We start from the raw sequence: 19735 nt of genomic DNA, 5'->3' as shown, positions 1-19735 counted from the left end.
TTAGGAATATTCAGGATCAAGATTTCATTAATCCAGCTACAAAATGGTGAAGAGGCTGTTAAACAGTCTCTTCTTATTGGATTTGGGGCAGCAAGCTTAGCGTGAATGTTAGCCGTCAGTAACAATATCCATTTAGTCGAAGTTGTTTTCCTCTTCAGCTAAAAATAAATATGTGCTGAGACAGTTGGTCATGAACACATAATGCAATTTTTTAAAATATTTTATTTATTTATTTGACAGAGATCACAAGTAGGCAGAGAGGCAGGCAGAGAGAGAGAGGAGGAAACAGGCTCCCCGCAGAGCAGAGAGCCCGACGTGGGGCTCGATCCCAGGACACTGGGATCATGACCCGAGCCAAAGGCAGAGGCTTTAACCCACTGAGCCACCCAGGCACCCCCACATAATGCAATTTAAACCATCATAAAAGCATTCTGCCTCAACTTTATGGTCAACTAATCTTCAAAAAAGCAGGAAAGAATACCCAATGGAAAAAAGACAGTCTCTTCAACAAATGGTGTTAGCAAAATTGGACAGCCACATGCAGAAGAATGAAAATGGACCATTTCCTTACACCACACACAAAGATAAACTCAAAATAGATGAAAGACCTCAATGTGAGACAGGAATCCATCAAAATCCTAGAGGAGAACATAAGCAGCAACCTCTTTGATTTCGGCCATAGCAACTTCTTGCTAGACATGACTCCAAAGGCAAGGGAAACAAAGGCAAATATGAACTATTGGAACTTCATCAAGATAAAAAGCTCTGCACAGCAAGGAAACAGTCAACAAAACCAAAAGACAACCAACAGAAGAGGAGGAGATATTTACAAATGACATATCAGATAAAGGGCTAGTATCCAAAATCTATAAAGAACTTATCAAACACCCAAAGAACAAATAATCCAATCAAGAAATGGGAAGAAGACATGAACAGACATTTCTGTGAAGAAGACATCCAGATGGCCAACAGACATGGGGAAAACTCCTCAACATCACTCACAAGGAAATACAAATCGAAACCACAATAAGATACCACTTCATAACAGTCAGAATGGCTAAAATTAACAAGTCAGATCTTGGTGAGGATGTGGAGAAAGGGGAACCCTCTTAACACTGTTGGTGGGTATGCAAGCTGGTAGAGCCACTCTGGAAAACAGTATGGAGGTTCCTCAAAAAGTTGAAAATAGAGCTACCCTACGACCCAGCAATGGCACTACTAGGTTTTTACCCCAAAGCTACAAATGTAGTGATCTGAAGGGGCATCTATGCCCCAATGTTTAGAGCAGCAATGTCCACAATAGCCAAACTATGGAAAGAGCTGAGATGTCCATCAACAGATGAATGGATAAAGAATATGTGGAGTGCTGGAATACTACTCAGCCATCAAAAAAATGAAATCTTCCCATTTCAACAATGACGTGGATGGAACTAGAGGGAATTATGCTAAGCGAAATAAGACAATCAGAAAAATAATTATTATATGATCTCACTCATATGTGGAATTTAAGAAACAAAACTGACCATCACGGGGAAGAGACAAAAAAAATAAAACAAGACAAAATCAGAGAGGAAGATAAAGGATAAGAGACTCTTTTAAAATTTTTATTTATTTATTTATTTGATGGACGGGAGAGCATAAGGAGAGAGAGTAACAGGCAGAGGGAGAGGGAGAAGCAGACTCCCCACTGAGCAGGGAGCTAGATGTGGGGCTCGATCCCAGGATCCTGGGATTATGACCTGAGCTGAAGGCAGACACTTAACCGACTGAGCCACCTAGGCTCCCAAAGGGACTCTTAATCATAGGAAACAAACTGAGGGTTGCTGGAGAGGAGGGAGTTGGGGGAATGGGATAACTGGGTGATGGACATTAAGGAAGGCATGCCATGTAATGAACACTGGGTATTATATAAAACGGATAAATCACTGAACTCTACCTTTGAAACTAATAATACACTATCTGTTAATCAAATTGAAACAAAAATAAAAACCCTTGGCCAAACTAATCCAAAAGAAAAGACAGAGGAGGGACGCCTGGGTGGCTCAGTTGGTTGAGCAGCTGCCTTCAGCTCAGGTCATGATCCTAGCGTCCTGGGATCGAGTCCCACATCGGGCTCCTTGCTCGGCGGGGAGCCTGCTTCTCCCTCTGCCTGCCTTTCTGTCTGCCTGTGCTCGCTCTCTCTCCCTCTCTCTCTGACAAATAAATAAAATCTTTAAAAAAAAAAAAAAGAAAAGACAGAGGACCCAAATTAATAAAATTATGAATGAAAAGGGAGAGATCACAGCTAACACCAAAGAAATAGAAACAATCATCAGAACTTATTATCAACAGTTATACGCCAATAAGTTAAGCAACCTAGATGAAATGGATGCATTCCTGGAAACCTATAAACTTCCAAAACTGAATCAGGAAGAAATGGACAACCTGAATAGACCAATATCTAGTAATGAGATTGAAACAGTGATCAAAAACCTCCCAAAAAACAAGAGCCCAGGACCTGAAGGATTCCCCGGGGAATTCTACCAAACTTTCAAAGAAGAAATAATACCTATTCTCCTGAAGCTGTTTCAAAAACTTGAAGCAGAAGGAAAACTTCCAGACTCTTTCTATGAAGCCAGCATTACCTTGATCCCCAAACCAAGCAAAGACCTCACCAAAAAGGAGAATTTCAGACCAATATCCCTGATGAATATGAATGCTTGCAAATCAATCCATGTGATAGAACAAATCAATAACAGAAGAGAGAAGAACCACATGGTCCTCTCAATTGATGCAGAAAAAACATTTGACAAGATACAGCATCTGTTCCTGATTAAAACGCTGCAAAGTATAGGGATAGAGGGAACATTCCTCAACTTCATAAAATCTATCCATGAAAAACCCACAGCGAATATCATTCTCAGTGGGGAAAAGCTGACAGCCTTCCCTTTGAGATCAGGAACACGACAAGGGTGCCCACTCTCACCACTTTTGTTCAACACAGTATCATAAGTCCTAGCAATAGCAATCAGACAAAAAAGAGAAACAAAATGTATTAAAATTGGCAATGAAGAAGTCAAACTCTCTCTCTTTGCAGATGACATGATACTTTATATGGAAAACCCAAAAGACTCCACCCCAAACTACTAGAACTCATACAGCAATTCAGTAATGTGGCAGGATACAAAATCAATGTACAGAAATCAGTTGCTTATACATTAACAATGAAAATAAAGAAAGGGAAATTAGATAATCGATTCCATTTACCATAGCACCCAAAACCATAAGATACTTGTGAATAAACCTAACCGAAGAGGCACAGGATCTGTATTCGAGGATTTATAGAACACTTATGAAAGAAATGGAAGAAGACACAAAAAGATGGAAGACCATTCCATGCTTAAGGATCGGAAGAATAAACATGGTTAAAATGTCTATACTGTCTAGAGCAGTCTATACTTTCAATGCCATTCTGATCAAAATTCCACCAGCATTTTTCAAAGAGCTGGAGCAAACAATCCTAAAATTTGTATGGAACCAGAAGAGACCCCAAATTTCTAAGGAAATGTTGAAAAAGAAAAACAAAACTGGGGGCATCACATTGCCTGATTTCAGGCTCTACTACAAAGCTGTGATCACCAAGACAGCATGGTACTTGCACAAAAACAGACACATAGACCAGGGGAACAGAGCAGAGAGCCCAGATACAGACCGTCAACTCTATGGTCAAATAATCTTCGATGAAGCAGGAAAAAATATTCAGTGGAAAAAAGACAGTCTCTTCAATAAATGGTGCTGGGAAAATTGGACAGCTATATGTAGAAGAATGAAACTCGACCATTCTCTTATACCCTACACAAAGATAAACTTGAAATGGATAAAAGACCTCAGTGTGAGACAGGAATCCATCAGAATCCTAGAGGAGAACAAAGGCAGTAACCTTTTCGACATTGGCCACAGCAACTTCTTTCAAGATATGTCTCCAAAGGAAACAAAAGTGAAAATGAACTTTTGGGACTTCATCAAGACCAAAATCTTCTGCACAGCAAAGGAAACAGTCAACAAAACAAAGAGGCAACCCACGGAATGGGAGAAGATATTCGCAAATGATACTACAGACAAAGGGCTGATATCCAATATCTATAAAGAACTCCTCAAACTCAACACACACAAAACAGATAATCGTGTCAAAAAATGGGCAGAAGACATAAACAGACACTTCTTCAAAGAAGACATAAAAATGGCTAACAGACATGTGGAAAAATGTTCATCATCACTAGCCATCAGAGAGATTCATATCAAAACCACATTGAGATACCACCTTACATCAGTTAGAATGGCCAAAATTAACAAGACAGTAAACAACATGTATTGGAGAGGATGTGGAAAAAGGGGAACCCTCTTACACTGTTGGTGGGAATGCAAGTTGGTGCAGCCACTCTAGAAAACAGTTTGGAGATTCCTTGAGAAATTAAAAATAGAGCTTCCCTATGACCCTGCAATTGCACTACTGGGTATTTACCCCGAAGATACAGAGGTAGTGAAAAGAAGGGCCATCTGTACCCCAATGTTCATAGCAGCAATGTCCAAAATAGCCAAACTGTGGAAAGAGCAGAAATGCCCTTCATCAGACGAATGGATAAAGAAGATATGGTCCGTATATACTATGGAGTATTGTGCGTCCATCAGAAAGGGTGAATACCCAACTTTTGTATCAACGTAGATGTGACTGGAGAAGATTATGCTGAGTGAAATAAGTCAAGCAGAGAGAGTCAATTATCATATGGTTTCCCTTATTTGTGGAGCATAAGGAATAACACAGAGGACATGGGGAGATGGAGAGGAGAAGTGAGTTGGGGGAAAATGGAGGGGGAGATGAACCATGAGAGACTATGGACTCTGAGCAACAAACTGAGGTTTTGGAGGGGAGGGGGGGTGACAGGTTGGGTGAGCCTGGTGGTGGGTATTATGGAGGGCACGTATTGCATGGAACACTGGGTATGGTGCATAAACAATGAATTCCGGAATACTGAAAAGAAATTAAATAAATAAATAAATAAATAAATAAATAAATAAATAAATAAAATAAGTAAAATAAAAAGCATTCTGAAATACAACAATGAAATAATCATTTAATATTCCACCTTTGTCCTGGTTCCCCAAACCCACCCCAACATGCCCTTTGCTAACATAGAAATACACTCCATTGACTTTTGTTTGAGGAACAGATTTTTTGCTGAATAGTGAGCTCATTATTAAAATACTGCTTTTGAAGGTCTTAGGCTCTCTTTTTTATATATATATAATTTTATTTTTTTATAAACATATAATGTATTATTAGCCCCAGGGGTACAGGTCTGTGTATCGCCAGGTTTACACACTTCACAGCACTCACCATAGTACATACTGACCCCAACGTCCATAATCCCATCACCCTCTCCCTACCCCCCTCCCCCCAGCAACTCCCAGTTTGTTTCGTGAGATTAAGAGTCTCTTATGGTTTGTCTGGTCTTAGGCTCTCTTAGCATTAGCTTGCAGAGCTCCCTCCTTATATTCCCCTTCCCCTTGCCAGCCCCTGTCTGCACAAGAACCCTGAATTATCTCTGATGTGCAGGCCACCAATTCCCCTTACTCTCTGAAGAGTCTAAGAGAAAAATCATCCCATTCTGGCTGATGCACACCTTTGAATGCTGTTATGTTCTGGTTCGGCATGTTTTGTTTGTTTGTTTTTTAGTTTTTGGTTTGTCCAGTTGGATTTTGTTTGTTGCTTATTTTTCCTAACTAAGGAGTAGATACAAAGAGATATTTATAAAATGTGTGGAATATGAAACACAATAATGTAATAAATATTAATGTATGCTTCTTATGATTTCCTAGCTCATCCTCCTCCCACCTCTTCAGCCATCCAAATAATAGGAGTTTTGCACTTATTAGTCCCTTATTTTTCTTCATATAGTTTTATTATATGTATTTGTATCTTTAAACATTATATTACTTTTGTCTGTTTTTGAGTGTTTTATGAATGGAAACACACTGAATGTGTTCTTTTTTTCCCCTTAACTCAGTTATTTTCTTACAGTTTCTTATAGTAGAAACCATATAGTTTCATGACTGTAATTTATTAATTTTCATTACCACTTAACATTTAATTTTGTGGCTATATTTTTTAAATTTTATTTTATTTTTTCAGTGTTCCAAAATTCATTGTTTATGCACCACACCCAGTGCTCCATGCAATACGTGCCCTCCCTCATACCCACCACCAGGCTCACCCCATCCCTCAAGCCCCCCTCCGAAACCCTCAGTTTGTTTCTCAGAGTCCACAGTATCTCATGGTTTGTCTCTCCCTCTGATCTCCCCCAACTCACTTCTCCTCTCCATCTCCCAATGTCTTCCATGACTATAAATATATTTATTCTACTACTGACAGATACTTGGGTTGTCCTAGGTTTCTGTAATCATAAGCAATGAAATTATGAAAATTCTTACATCTCCTTGGTCACTGGGCATAATAGATTGGGATAAGAATTTGAAGGAGAACTTTCTTGGTCATGGGGGATATGTACCTTCAATTTTTTGAGATAATGCCAAGTTATCTCAAACTTCTTGAACAAAATTACTCTCCCATGTGCAGTAATGACTAATTTGGGTTACTCCATATCCTAATATTTGATATTATTAGATTTTTATATTGTTGATAAGCTTAAGGGTACAAAATGATGTTCAATTATTATAATGAGCATTTTCTTAATTACTAATGAGGCTACACATATTTTCAAATACTTATTTGCCATTTGTGCCTCTTGGGCAAAGCACCTATGAATTATTTGGCATGTTTTTCTATTGGATTGTTTGTGCATTTTGGGGTGCATTTTTAAAATGTGTTCTTCACATATTGCGGCTACTGATTTGTTGCCAGGTATGTGTGTTGCAGTGCTTTTCTCCTAGCTTTAGGTCTTGTCTTTTAGTTGTATTTACAGGTCTTTCTAAGAACACCCCTTTTTGGGGGGTGGGATTTTTTTTTTTGACAGAGAGAAAGAGAGAGTGAGAGAGGGAACACAAGCAGGGGGAGTGGGAGAGGGAGAAGTAGGCTTCCCGCTGAACAGGGAGCCCAACAACGTGGGGCTCTATCCCAGGACCCTGGGATCATGACCTGAGATGAAGACACTTAACGACTGAGCCACCCAGGCGCCCCCTTTCTAAGAACATCTTAATATGACTGAATCTAAAACATTTTCTTTGTGGTTTGTGCTTTCTATGTATTAAGAGAGTTTTCGACCCCATTCTAATAACCTGCTTTTCTAGTTTCATTTAAAACCTTAATTCATCTAGAACTGATTTTTGTTTATATGAATAAGCATTTGCCCCATCAGCAATTATTGAAGAATCTTCCTTTCCCAAGCAATTTGCAATGCCATCTCTGTCATAATTCAAGTTTCTGAATATGTGGATTTCACCTCTAGTCTTTCTTTTTTTTTCTTTTTTAAATTTTTTATTTTTTCAGCATAACAGTATTCATTATTTTTGCACCACACCCAGTGCTCCATGCAATCCGTGCCCTCTACAATCTAGTCTTTCTTTTCTATACTGTTCATCTGTTTGTCTCTTTCTCAGCCAATATCCCATAATGTTTTAATTGCTATAGCTTCATAAAAATTCCTGAAACCTGGTAAGGTAACACCTTCCCACACCTTGGTGGCAACTTCAGGAGTATTCTAGGACTACTGATTTCCCAAGTAAATTTTTAAGAATTAGCTTCTCAAGTTCCACAACAAAATGTGTGGATTTTGGCTGGAATTTTATTGTCTTTATAAATCAACTTGGGGATAACTTCTATCTTTATAACATAGAGTTTTCTAATCCATAAACGTGGTGTTTCTATTTGCTTAGATTTAATACCTTTTCACTGAAATTATACAGTTTTCTTCTCAAAGGTCTTGCATATTTTTGGGTGAGATTTATTCCTGGATAATTTACAGTTGTTGATGCTTCTACAACTGGTAACATTTTTATTATATTTTGTTACCTCACATAGTTGGAGGACAGAAACAACTTTTATGTGTATTTATCATGCATCCCAACATTAACAATAAATTATTAATTCAAATAATTTATCTGTATATAGTTTGGATTCTTTACATAAATGATTATTATATGCAAATAATGAGTAACATTTTTCTTTTTTTTTAATTTTATTTATTTGTCAGAGAGAGAGGAGAGCGAGCGAGCACAGGCAGACAGAATGGCAGGCAGAGGCAGAGGGAGAAGCAGGCTCCCCGCCAAGCAAGGAGCCCGATGTGGGACTCGATCCCAGGACGCTGGGATCATAACCTGAGCCGAAGGCAGCTGCTTAACCAACTGAGCCACCCAGGCGTCCCGAGTAACATTTTTCTAATACATCTTCTCTTTTCTTGAATTTTTGCACTGACTCAGGTATTAATCACAATGTTGAATAAAAGTAGTACAGTTGGGAAAAGTAGTTTTCTCATTCCAGATTTTAAATAGAAAGTTTTCATCACTTCACCATTAAGTATGATGTTTTCTGTGAATTTTTCATAGGTACCCTATATCAGACTAATAAACATTTCTTCTATTCTTGCTTTGCTAAATTTTCTTTTTTCTTTTATAATGAAGGATGGATGTTGAATTCTATCAAACATTTCTTTCTGCATATATGAAGACAGTCTTATTAGTTTCCCCCTTAATAGGTAAACATGACAGATTAATTGATTTTCAAGTGTAAGGCCATCTTTACATTCCTGAGGTAAACCAACTTTGTCCTTTTAAAATACTGCTGGATTTGTTTCACTATCATTTTATTAATGATGATTACATCTATGTTCATGAGAATGTTGTCCTATCATTTTCCTTATTATACTCTCCTTACTCACTTTTGGTTTTAAAGTTTTGCTAGTTTCATTAAATGAGTTTTTTTTTTTTTACCACAACCACAGAGGAATCTGTGTGAGATTAGAATTTATCCCTTGTGTCTTTAGAGAAATGTTGATAAAACAAAGGTTGACACACATGTGAAAAGTTTCTCTTTGATATTTTCCTAGGACAGCCATTGAGATTTAGTTGAAACAATTGTTTTTTTCATTTCCAGGAGTTCTGTTGACTCGTCTTTTATATTTCACTCTTTTTTTTTTTAAGTTTCTATTTATTTAAGTAATCTCTGTACCCAATGTGGGGCTCGAACTCACAACCTCAAGATCAAGAGTTGCATTGACTGAGCCAGCCAGGCACCCCAATAATATCTCATTCTTCTATCATATTTTAGGTTGATATCTTTATTTTTTTAAAACATTCTCAGTTTATGGACTTTCATGCGAAGTATTGTCTGAAATTCTTAAAAATATAATCCTGCTGTTTTTCATGTCATTTTATTCTCATGTTGGATTGTTCTTCTGTGGTTTTAGAAATCTGGATTGCAAATTCATCTTCAGCTTTATGCTTGACAGTTGTGATGTTCAGGAGTTCACAGCATGTCTCTCCAAAGAGATCGTGTGTTTGCTTCTGCACATACTATCTGGTAACAGTTTTTACATGGATGTCCTATCCTGAGAGTTTCTACGCTTTGCACATATTGTCAGTTTAACCTGAAAAGCCACTGAGGGTAAGCTTCTGGTTACACATATTCAAGGAAGCTCCCTCCTCCCACAAAACTCAGGAGACCAACAAACTTCTGTCCTCTCCCTGTGTCTTTACCAGTGGATTTTTGCTGTTCCTCTATTCTACTTACACAGAGACTAAAATTCCAGGTCAAAAACTCATGTGGGCCCATGTGAGACCACTAAAACCTGAGCCTTCTTGCCTTTGGCCTCTAGGATTGTCCCTTATTTTTTTCCAAGCTCACTGTACCTTTAAAAGGATGTTATCTCTGTTTCTGTGTGTTTTTCAGCATAAAGGTTATCAGATTCCCTAATGTACATCTTTAGGAGACAATGAGTAAGACCTTCCTCAAAGTTATTCTTCAGAAATGACAACTTCAATAAGATCAGTTTGTGTTATACATCAGGCAAAACAAACATAAAAAAGAAAAAGGCACACTCCAAACTGCTTTTTACCTTATATTCTCCCCCCCCCCCAAAATAATTTGGGTCTGTATCATCACTAAGAATTCAAGAAAGTGAGTCTGCCCAATGTCTACGGTTTCCAGAAGTTAATTGTGACTTACAGATACAGATACGGAAGCAAAGAAAGCAGAGTGAGTCTACTTTATTTTTACTCTTGTTGGGGTAAGTTCATACCTTCCTCAAAGTCCTCTGTTTCAATCATTTATCTTTTATATATGCCAAGTGGGGAATGCTTGTAGGAAATCACAATGAGACAGAGAAGAGAAAAATCTAAGGTAGTCACATTTCTAAAAATGGGATTTAAACTTCTATAATGAAAAGTACACCAAATATTTCTAACAAATCTTCTGCATTATATTTAAAAGACCAGTGGACCAAAGTACTTATTCTGCCTTATAATGTTCTTTAATTACTTCTAGTTATCTACTCAGTAGAGATTCATGGTTCATTTTCTGATTTTGAAAGCAATCCATTTTTGCCTCAAGCCATACATAGTATTTTTCAGATGCCTAGTAAACATGTTACGTACTGCAAATTAATATTAGAATCCATTTTGGGAGGACATTTCCTAAAACATGGTGGCTGGGGGTGGGGGGCAGCTGTGTTTTATTACATCCCTCTAGCATATACTTGAAATTTAAAATTATATCTCACAAATGATGGCCCTTTGAATGTTGTACTTATTTTACTGCTTTTTGACAAAACTTAGTCCCCATAATTGTCACTGAGTGAATTAATACTAAATCTTTTAAAAATTCTGTGTTTAGGGGGCACCTGGTTGGCTCAGATAGTAGAGCATACAACTCTTGATCTTAAGATTATGAGTTCAAGCCCCACATTGGGCATACAGCTTTCTTAAAAAAAAAAAAAAATCTGTGCAGTATTCCCACTGTGAAAGAGTGGGTATGTGAAAGGAAGCCAGAAGAGGAGGAAATGAGAGGCCTACTGGGAGTAAGGGGAAGATTTACCAGCTGTGCACAAGGCCAGGAATTATGTTCTGTGCTTTCACATTTTACCTATAGCAATCTTGTGAATCAAAAATTACTCTTGCTGTGAAGTGTGTAAACCTGGTGATTTACAGACCTGTACCCCTGGGGTTAATAATACATTATATGTTTATAAAAAATTTTTTTAAATTATTAAAAAAAAGACATCCAGATGGCCAACAGACACATGAAAAAGTGCTCCACATCACTCGGCCATCAGGGAAATACAAATCAAAATCACAATGAGATATCACCTCACACCAGTCAGAATGGCTAAAATTAACAAGTCAGGAAATGACAGATGCTGGTGAGGATGTGGAGAAAGGGGAACCCTCCCTCCTCCACTGTTGGTGGGAATGCAAGCTGGTGCAACCACTCTGGAAAACAGCATGGAGGTTCCTCAAAAAGTTGAAAATAGAGCTACCCTGCAACCCAGCAATCGCACTATTGGGTATTTACCCTAAAGATACAAATGTAGTGATCTGAAGGGGCATGTGCACCCGAAAGTTTATAGCAGCAATGTCCACAATAGCCAAACTATGGAAAGAACCTAGATGTCCATCAACAGATGAATGGATAAAGAAGATGTGGTATATATATACAATGGAATACTATGCAGCCATCAAAAGAAATGAAATCTTGCCATTTGCGAGGACGTGGAGGGAACTAGAGGGTATTATGCTGAGTGAAATAAGTCAATCAGAGAAAAACAATTATCATATGATCTCCCTGATATGAGAAAGTTGAGAGGTAATGTGGGGGGTTTGGGGGGGTAGGGAAAAAAAATAAATGAAACAAGATGGGATCAGGAGGGAGACAAACCATAAGAGACTCTTATTCTCACAAAACAAACTGAGGGTTGCTAGGGGAGGGGGTTAGGGAGAGGGTGATGGGGTTATGGACAATGGGGAATGTACGTACTATGAAGTGTGTAAACCTGGCAATTCAGACCTGTACCCCTGGGGCTAATAATACATTATATGTTAATAAAAAAAAATTTTTTTAATTACTCTTGTTTTACAAATGATGAGAACAAGGCCAAAATAACACATGACATACCTGAGTTCACATTTTTAACAGGCATGTTCAGTCTCTGACTCAGAATATAGTGGGGTTTTTTTATGACATCATAGCTGTCCCCTGTTCTACTGTGGGGGCCTAGGGCAGGCTACCCCAAAATATGTCACAATAGCATATTGATTATTTTGAATTAAAGTTACTTAAGAAACAGCTGGTGCAAAAAGGACACTCTTTTGTCCCACTGAAAATGGAAAATAAATCTCCCATGTGAAAAGAAACTTCCCTGTACCAGGAGGTAAAGAGACATCCTTATCACTAGAGATAGGGAATTCAGGGCCAAGGAGGCTGTGTAAACCAACCTTTGTTACTTTTACTGATTTACTACACCAGCCTAAATTCTATTAAGAATTCCTTACTAGGGGCGCCTGGGTGGCTCAGTGGGTTAAAGCCTCTGCCTTCGGTTCAGGTCATGATCCCAGAGTCCTGGGATTGAGCCCTGCCTCGGGCTCTCTGCTCGGCAGTGAGCCTGCTTCCCCCCTCTCACTCTGCCTGCCTCTCTGCCTAGTTGTGATCTCTCTCTGTCAAATAAATAAATAAAATCTTTTAAAAAAATTAAATAAATATAAAAAAAGAATTCCTTACTAAATGAAGCTTCTAAAGAAGTTTTCTCTGTTGTGTCAATTCCTCACAGATTTATATTTCTTTGTCTAAAATGAATAAAAGCTGCCTGCCTTGGTCATTTCTTTGGGTCTCAAGTTTATTATTGGGCCTTTGTGTACATATAATTAAAGTTGCCCCCCTTAATCTCTCACATCAAATGAATTCTTAGACTAGCTAGAAGAATCTTAAAGGGTAGAGGAAAGCGTTCCTCCCCAACACTACCTAACACTGGACCCAGTGCAGGCATACAGCACTTTTTACCAAGTACACATAATTCAGCAACCAACTATATTAAGTGGGAAGGGATTGGGGATGATTGGTAATATTAATAGCACAATCTGCCTAATTGAAACCAGAACCCAGTCCCGGTCCTCAGATAATTCAACAAATTCCAAAAAGTTATATATTCTAAGAAATTCTTTATCCACTGAACAATGTATATTTGTAAAAACTAAGTAAACCTATGGTACCAGTTATCTAGGGTTTTACTATCAAATTATCCAACTGGCTGGCTTACAATAACAGAAATTTATTGTCTCACAATTCTGGATGCTAGAAGTGCAAAATTAAGATGCAGGCAAGGCCATGCTTTCTCTGAAGACTAAAGATTGCCTAAGACCAAGGCACCTGGCTGGCTCAGTTGGTAGAGCATGTGACTCTTGATCTCAGGGTCATGAGTTCAAGTCCCATGTTGGGCATGGAGACTACTTAAACAAAGGATACAAATAAACACTTAAAGATTGCCTGAGACCAACCTACCCCTCTCTGGACTAACCATTTGGGTAGCTAAACATTTGTATAGGCACTAACAAATACATTCTCTTTCTCAAAACTCTTGCGGTACTACTCATTTGACATTTAATATACAAAGAGAAGGAAAAAGTATTAAATCCCATTCCAGATTTATTTTTTTCTATCTTTATCTCCACTCTTAGATGATAAGCTGATTGAGGACATGGGCATATTCTTAAAATTTATACCTTCCATGATATTTAATCTACTTGTCATTTACTCACTAAGCATACATTTATAGTGTGACTATTTTTAAAAGTCAGCTTATATACTTACTAATTCTATAAGCACATGTAAACTTTAGGTATATCAGAGTAGAATTTGTATTATTCATTAATTCATTTATTTATTTATATTGGTGAAAAGGAATGGGATTTAATATCTTTCCCTTCTTGTTGTAAGTTTCCTCCACACTTGATGGTCATTAAAATGGATTCCTATAGGAAATGCCTCTGAAAATGAAAAATGATCCTACAAATGATGGATGGAAGCCACAATATGGAACTAAAATGATAATATGGATATGCAAACTAAAACATCTCATAGCCTGCAATAGATTTTGACTGCTTATTTATGAAACCCTGAAATGTGGGGTCTATAATGAAATTGCTGCTAGACCCTCAGCTGTAACATCTATCATGGAGGGTGATGGTACAAAACTAAATGATAAATTGTTAAGGTCAAGCTACAATCAATATGCAAACACTAGGTAAAGAAATGTGTGACTTATGCACACCAACAGCAATAGATTAAAATATTATGGATTCAATCTTTTTTTCCTCCCAATGGAGACCATCTTTAAGATAAATGATGTAAATAACTTTATGATAAGGTCACACTTGATTTTATTTATTTAGCCTTTTGAGTACGTTTGGGTAGCACAAGGAAATAACTTTTTTAAAAAAGGAAAACCTTTGATTTTTTTTGTTTCAGTTATTATGCATGCTTCAATGTAGCATATGGAGAAGTCTGATAACTCAGAATTATACATACTTACATTGAAATGCTTTTCACACAGTTTTTTGTCATGTTTCTCCTACGAATTCTTTCCCTTCTAAACTGCAGCAATTTAGATCGTCGTCAGTTCTTTTGATAGTAGCATTCTGACTTGTTTTCTCTACCTTTAATCCCTTTTGATCCATGTTGTACCCACAAATGCAAACATTGTATGTATCATCCCTTCAGGTCAAATGTGAAAACTAGCCAGTCTGATGGTATAGTTTGGCTGATGTGTTTCCCCAGGTAATACATTAGTCAGGATTCTCCAGAGAAACAGAACAAACAGACTGGAGATATATGTGTATGAGTGTGTGTGTGTATATGTATACATACACACACATATATATATGTACATGTATACATACATGTATACATACATATATCTCCAACCTAAAAATTTATATATATATATATATAAATATATCATATATATATTTATACACACATATATCTCCAACCTAAATATTTATTTATATAAATTTATTTATATATAATATATATATAATATATAAATATTTATATAAATAAATATTTAGGTTGGAGATATATGTGTGTATAAATATTTAGGTTGGAGATATATATTTATATATATATAAATATAGATATAATTGTATGTCATACAGTTTAAGTTTTTATATGAATTGGTTCCTGCCGTTATGAAGGCCAAGAGGTCCCACAATCTGCCCCCTGCAAACTGAAGAACCTGGAAGCCAGTTGTATAATTCAGAACTGTATAATTCAGTCTAATTCCAAAGGCCTGAAAACCAGGAGTTCCGATGTCTAATGGCAGGAGAAAATGGACCTCCCAGGTCTAGAAGAAAAAGCAAATGCATCTTTCCTCTGCCTTTTTGCTCTGCTTGGGCCCTGGATGGATGGGATGATGACCGCCAGCATTGCTGAGGGTGATGAACTTAGTCTACTGCTTCAAATGCCAATCCCTTCTGGAAACACATTTTTGGACATATCTAGAAATAACATTTACCACCTATCTGGGCATACTGTAGCCCAGTCAAGTTGACACATAAAATTAACCATTACAATACTCAAGCATTTAAACTGGGGCATTCTACAGATAATGCACCTTCATTCCATAACCAGCTAGAAATTATGGGAATTTCAGTAAAGGTAAAAGAGATGCCCACTGCTATGGAGACTACTGAAAGAGAATTTGGGGAAAGATTGTGGGCATGTAGGCAACAGCTTAGTTTACTAAATCATTCTGTAGTCTAGGGTTTATTTTTTATTTTTTTTAAAGATTTTATTATTTATTTGAAAGAGAGAGAACACAAGTAGGCAGAGCAGCAGGCAGAGAGAGAAGGAGAAGCAGGCTCCAGCAGGGTACCCAATGTGCGGCTGGATCCAGGACCCTGGGATCATGACCTGAGTGAAGGCAGACGCTTCACCGACTGAGCCACCCAGGCGCTCTTAGTCTAGGGTTCAAGCATAATCTTTTTTTTTTTTTTTTTAAGATTTTATTTATTTGACAGAGAAAGACATGGCAAGAGAGGGAACACAAGCAGGGAGAGTGAGAGAGGGAGAAGCAGGTTTCCCATGGAGCAGGGAGCCCGAAGCATGGCTCAATCCCAGGATGCTGAGATCATGACCTGAGCCACTTAACGAGTGAGCCACAGACGCACCCTAAACAAAATCTTTATCCTCAGACACATGTGGTTTACATCTCAGCTCTCTGTTATCTGAGTGACTAGTCAAGTTTCTTAATCTCTCTAAGCCTGGTTTCTTCATATATAAAAGGGAGATAATAATCCCAACCTAATGGAGTTGTAAAATTTAAAACAGATCATTCATTTATAAGTTACTTGACCTTGAGCAAGTGCCTTCATCTCTCTGAAGATTAGTGGGCTGATCTAGAGAATGTTGATAGCAGTATTTGTATTAATAATATATTGTTATAATGATCATATCTATGTTCCTTCAGATGGTAAAAATGCTTAAATATGATACCTATACAATTCAACAAATATTTCCTGAACTTCACCATTGGTTCATATAAAGCATTTGGCAAAGGACTTCTCGCCCATGGTCAATGCTCAGTAAATGTTACCTATGTGACCTTGATTATTCCTGGGATACACTGCAGCTCTGCTCCCTTCCACATTGGCATATGGTTAAAATGCCAGAGAGTCCCCTTTTACTAGCAGGCATCCTGGAGCTCACCTATTTTAACAACACACTTTGGGGTTTATTATGCTTCTGGGAAGTTGTTTACAAAAGGAAAGGACTTATTTTTAGGAGCTATTTCCTGGTAAGCAGCTAATAGAACATTGAGGAAATGTTATTTTCCCTTTCTTTAATCTATTATGGATTTATACAAGATGATGAATGTCCAGAAATGTGTTGTTTGCACCAAATCGGTGCCAGAGAGAAGGTGATACTTTCCTAGTGACTTGAACATTAATATACATGTCTAGCACCAGCCTCTCTTACCTTTCCAATGTTTGTTCCTATCTTTAATAAACCCTTAGATTAAAAGACAGCAGTTCTTAAGCTAAGCCTTTGAGGTACCTGAGTGGCTTAGTCAGTTAAGCATCAGACTCTTAATTTCAGCTCAGGTCATGATCTCAGGGTGATGAGATCTAGGCTTGCAAAGGCTCAGTGCTGAACGTGGAGCCTGCTTAAGATTCTCTCTCTCCCTTTCCCTTTCCCCCTGTTCATGCTCACCCAGTCACTCTCAATAAATAAATAAATAAATAAATAAACAAACAAACAAACAAACCTTCTTCATATGGTCACCTTCCTTTAAACTACAAAGAAATTCAGAGAGAAAGGAGACGGAATGCTCTTTTTTAATATATGTTTAAAACACCAAACTGAATAAAAAAGAGTTGGACCTTTCCTCAAGCCATGGCTGTCAGAATAATGCATTTTGTCACACGCCATGGAAATACTGCTCTGCTCTGGTTTGGTGTCTTAGGTGTGCTCTTTTGCCATTACTCCCATTTTAAAGAAGCACTGTGCTACTTCTATTTTTAGAATTCTAGCAATGCAATTCCTACTGCTATTCATCAGGGTCTATGAGTATTTGCTTTCAATGAATGAAGTTTGGGGATTGGAGAGTCAACTAGTTCCCTCTGTTACTGACTGGCCACCTATGCTGCTTGTCTCTTGTCCTAGAGAATGCAAACAAATGTAAATGTGAGCTGAAGAAAAAGAAAATTAGATAAAGGAAATCTTTTAACCAGAAAAATCTTGCTATGATTCATAAATAATTAATTTCTGGATGAACTGTTCTTTAGGGTTATTCATAGCACAAATTTCAGGACAATATGCCTGTGTGCCTGTTGGTTGGCCTATCTATCTACATATCTATCAATCAATCATCATCAACTACCTGTCTATTCATTTTCACTTAAGTGATCTAAACAAGATAGGCAGAGAAGAGTTCAAGACTTTGTGAAGATGAGAATTCCAGAGTAAGAAGGAAAACTTAGTAAAATGCTTATAAGGAAATAAATTCAGAGACAGGAAACCCTCCCCAAGTAAATGTGGTCTCTATGGATTTATGACCCCATGTATCCCCTCCTTTCTCCATGGCCATTATGTTTTGGGTGGCAATCTTTTTGCACAAATGGTAGACTTTTATCACAGATCAATTCTATGCAATAAACATGTAGTGAACACCTACTGTGTTAAGTACTGGAAAACTGAAGGTGAAAAATGCAGTTGCTCATTCTCATGGTCTAAGTTTACAGATTAACATGTTTTAAGAAAAGGGGTGAGATGGTCATAGGTTTAAAAAGATTACTAAAATAACAGTATGGAGAAAGGATTTGAGGGTGAAATAATGGAGGTAGGTTATCTATTAGGCCTCTGTGTTTTTTCCCTTAGAACAGCATTTCTTGATCTATTTTGTCTTATGATCACTGATAATAATATACAGACTCTCAACACAAATTATTTTGTTTATCTCCCACACACAGAGTAAAAGACTTGAATAAATATTAATGCAGGATCTAACAGCCTAAGGCCACATCCTAGGATGATACGAGCCCTCCTATAATTGCCTCCTTGAGAAAAGTCAAAGTTGCCAAAAGAATGTACTGTTTGTGGGGCGCCTGGGTGGCTCAGTGGGTTAAAGCCTCTGCCTTCGGCTCAGGTCATGATCCCAGGGTCCTAGGATCCAGCCCCGCATCAGGCTCTCTGCTCAGCGGGGAGCCTGCTTTCTCCTCTCTCTCTGCCTGTCTCTCTGCCTACTTATGATCTCTGTCTGTCAAATAAATAAACAAAATCTTAAAAAAAAAAAAAAAAAGAATGTACTGTTTGTGCCAGCCAACACCTGAAGATATTGCCTGTTTCCCAGCCTCACTGGAAGGGGAGGAACCTAACTTTGATAAGCACCAGTTAACAAATCCAGATACATTTCACAAAGACCAACCCTAGTTTCCTGCTTTCTGTTATTTCCCACTTCCTTAGCTCAAGCCTCAACCATCTACTCTCCTTCTCCTCTTAAGAACCCTATCATCTCTGTAAAAAAGTGAAGTTGGGGTCTGTTCATGCTGAACTTTCTAAACTACTACTGGCACATACATTATTTATTTATCTTCTCTCAGCTACCTTTATACAGATTCCATAAAATTTAAAACTTAATATACCAAAAAAAAAAAAACCCTTAATACACCAACAGAAAAATAAGACAAGGGCCAGTGGTTGAAGATTTTGTAAAAGATGGTGGCAAGCATGAGTGTGATCACAATATCAAGAAAGTTCATCTTTACAATGTAAAATTTCAATTTATATTATTCCTTAATCTTATAATAAAAGAGACATAATACATAACTAAAGTCCTACTTTGCCAATTCATGTCTGGATTGTTGGCAACAGCCCTCCTCATACACAATTAGAACACACCACAAAGACAAACTACGCAACTTCTGTCTAGGAAAGCAGATTTGAGAATTCCGGCAAGGGGAAGATAACCCCTATTGCTCAGTAACTGTACCATTGTGGCAATGTGCTATATAGTAACATCAAGCCCAGCCCTTGAAGTAAGATTCCAGTTTCTATCAATGGAAGTTCATTATATACACACACACACACACACACACACGTATATAACTCCTCAAGTTCTACTTTTGCTGTCATCCACACATTTTGACACGTAGTGTATTTACTATCAGTCCCATTTAAGATCATATCCTGGGGGCGCCTGGGTGGCTCAGTGGGTTAAAGCCTCTGCCTTCGGCTCGGGTCATGGTCCCGGGGTCC

General features: G+C 37.7%; 1 long non-coding RNA gene and 1 other non-coding gene across 3 annotated transcripts in view; one reads left to right on the top strand and one right to left on the bottom strand.

The window, feature by feature from the left end:
• Positions 1-19735, bottom strand: part of LOC125092439 (uncharacterized) — a 322347-nt gene that overhangs the window by 284242 nt on the left and 18370 nt on the right. The window lies entirely within an intron of this gene.
• Positions 13347-13419, top strand: TRNAK-CUU (transfer RNA lysine (anticodon CUU)). Its single transcript has one exon. It is a non-coding gene; the product is annotated as a tRNA-Lys (tRNA).

Source organism: Lutra lutra, chromosome X, assembly GCF_902655055.1.
Source record: "Lutra lutra chromosome X, mLutLut1.2, whole genome shotgun sequence".
NCBI lineage: Eukaryota > Metazoa > Chordata > Mammalia > Carnivora > Mustelidae > Lutra > Lutra lutra.
Note: the sequence above shows the minus strand (reverse complement) of the source record. Positions and strands in the feature narration are given on the sequence as shown.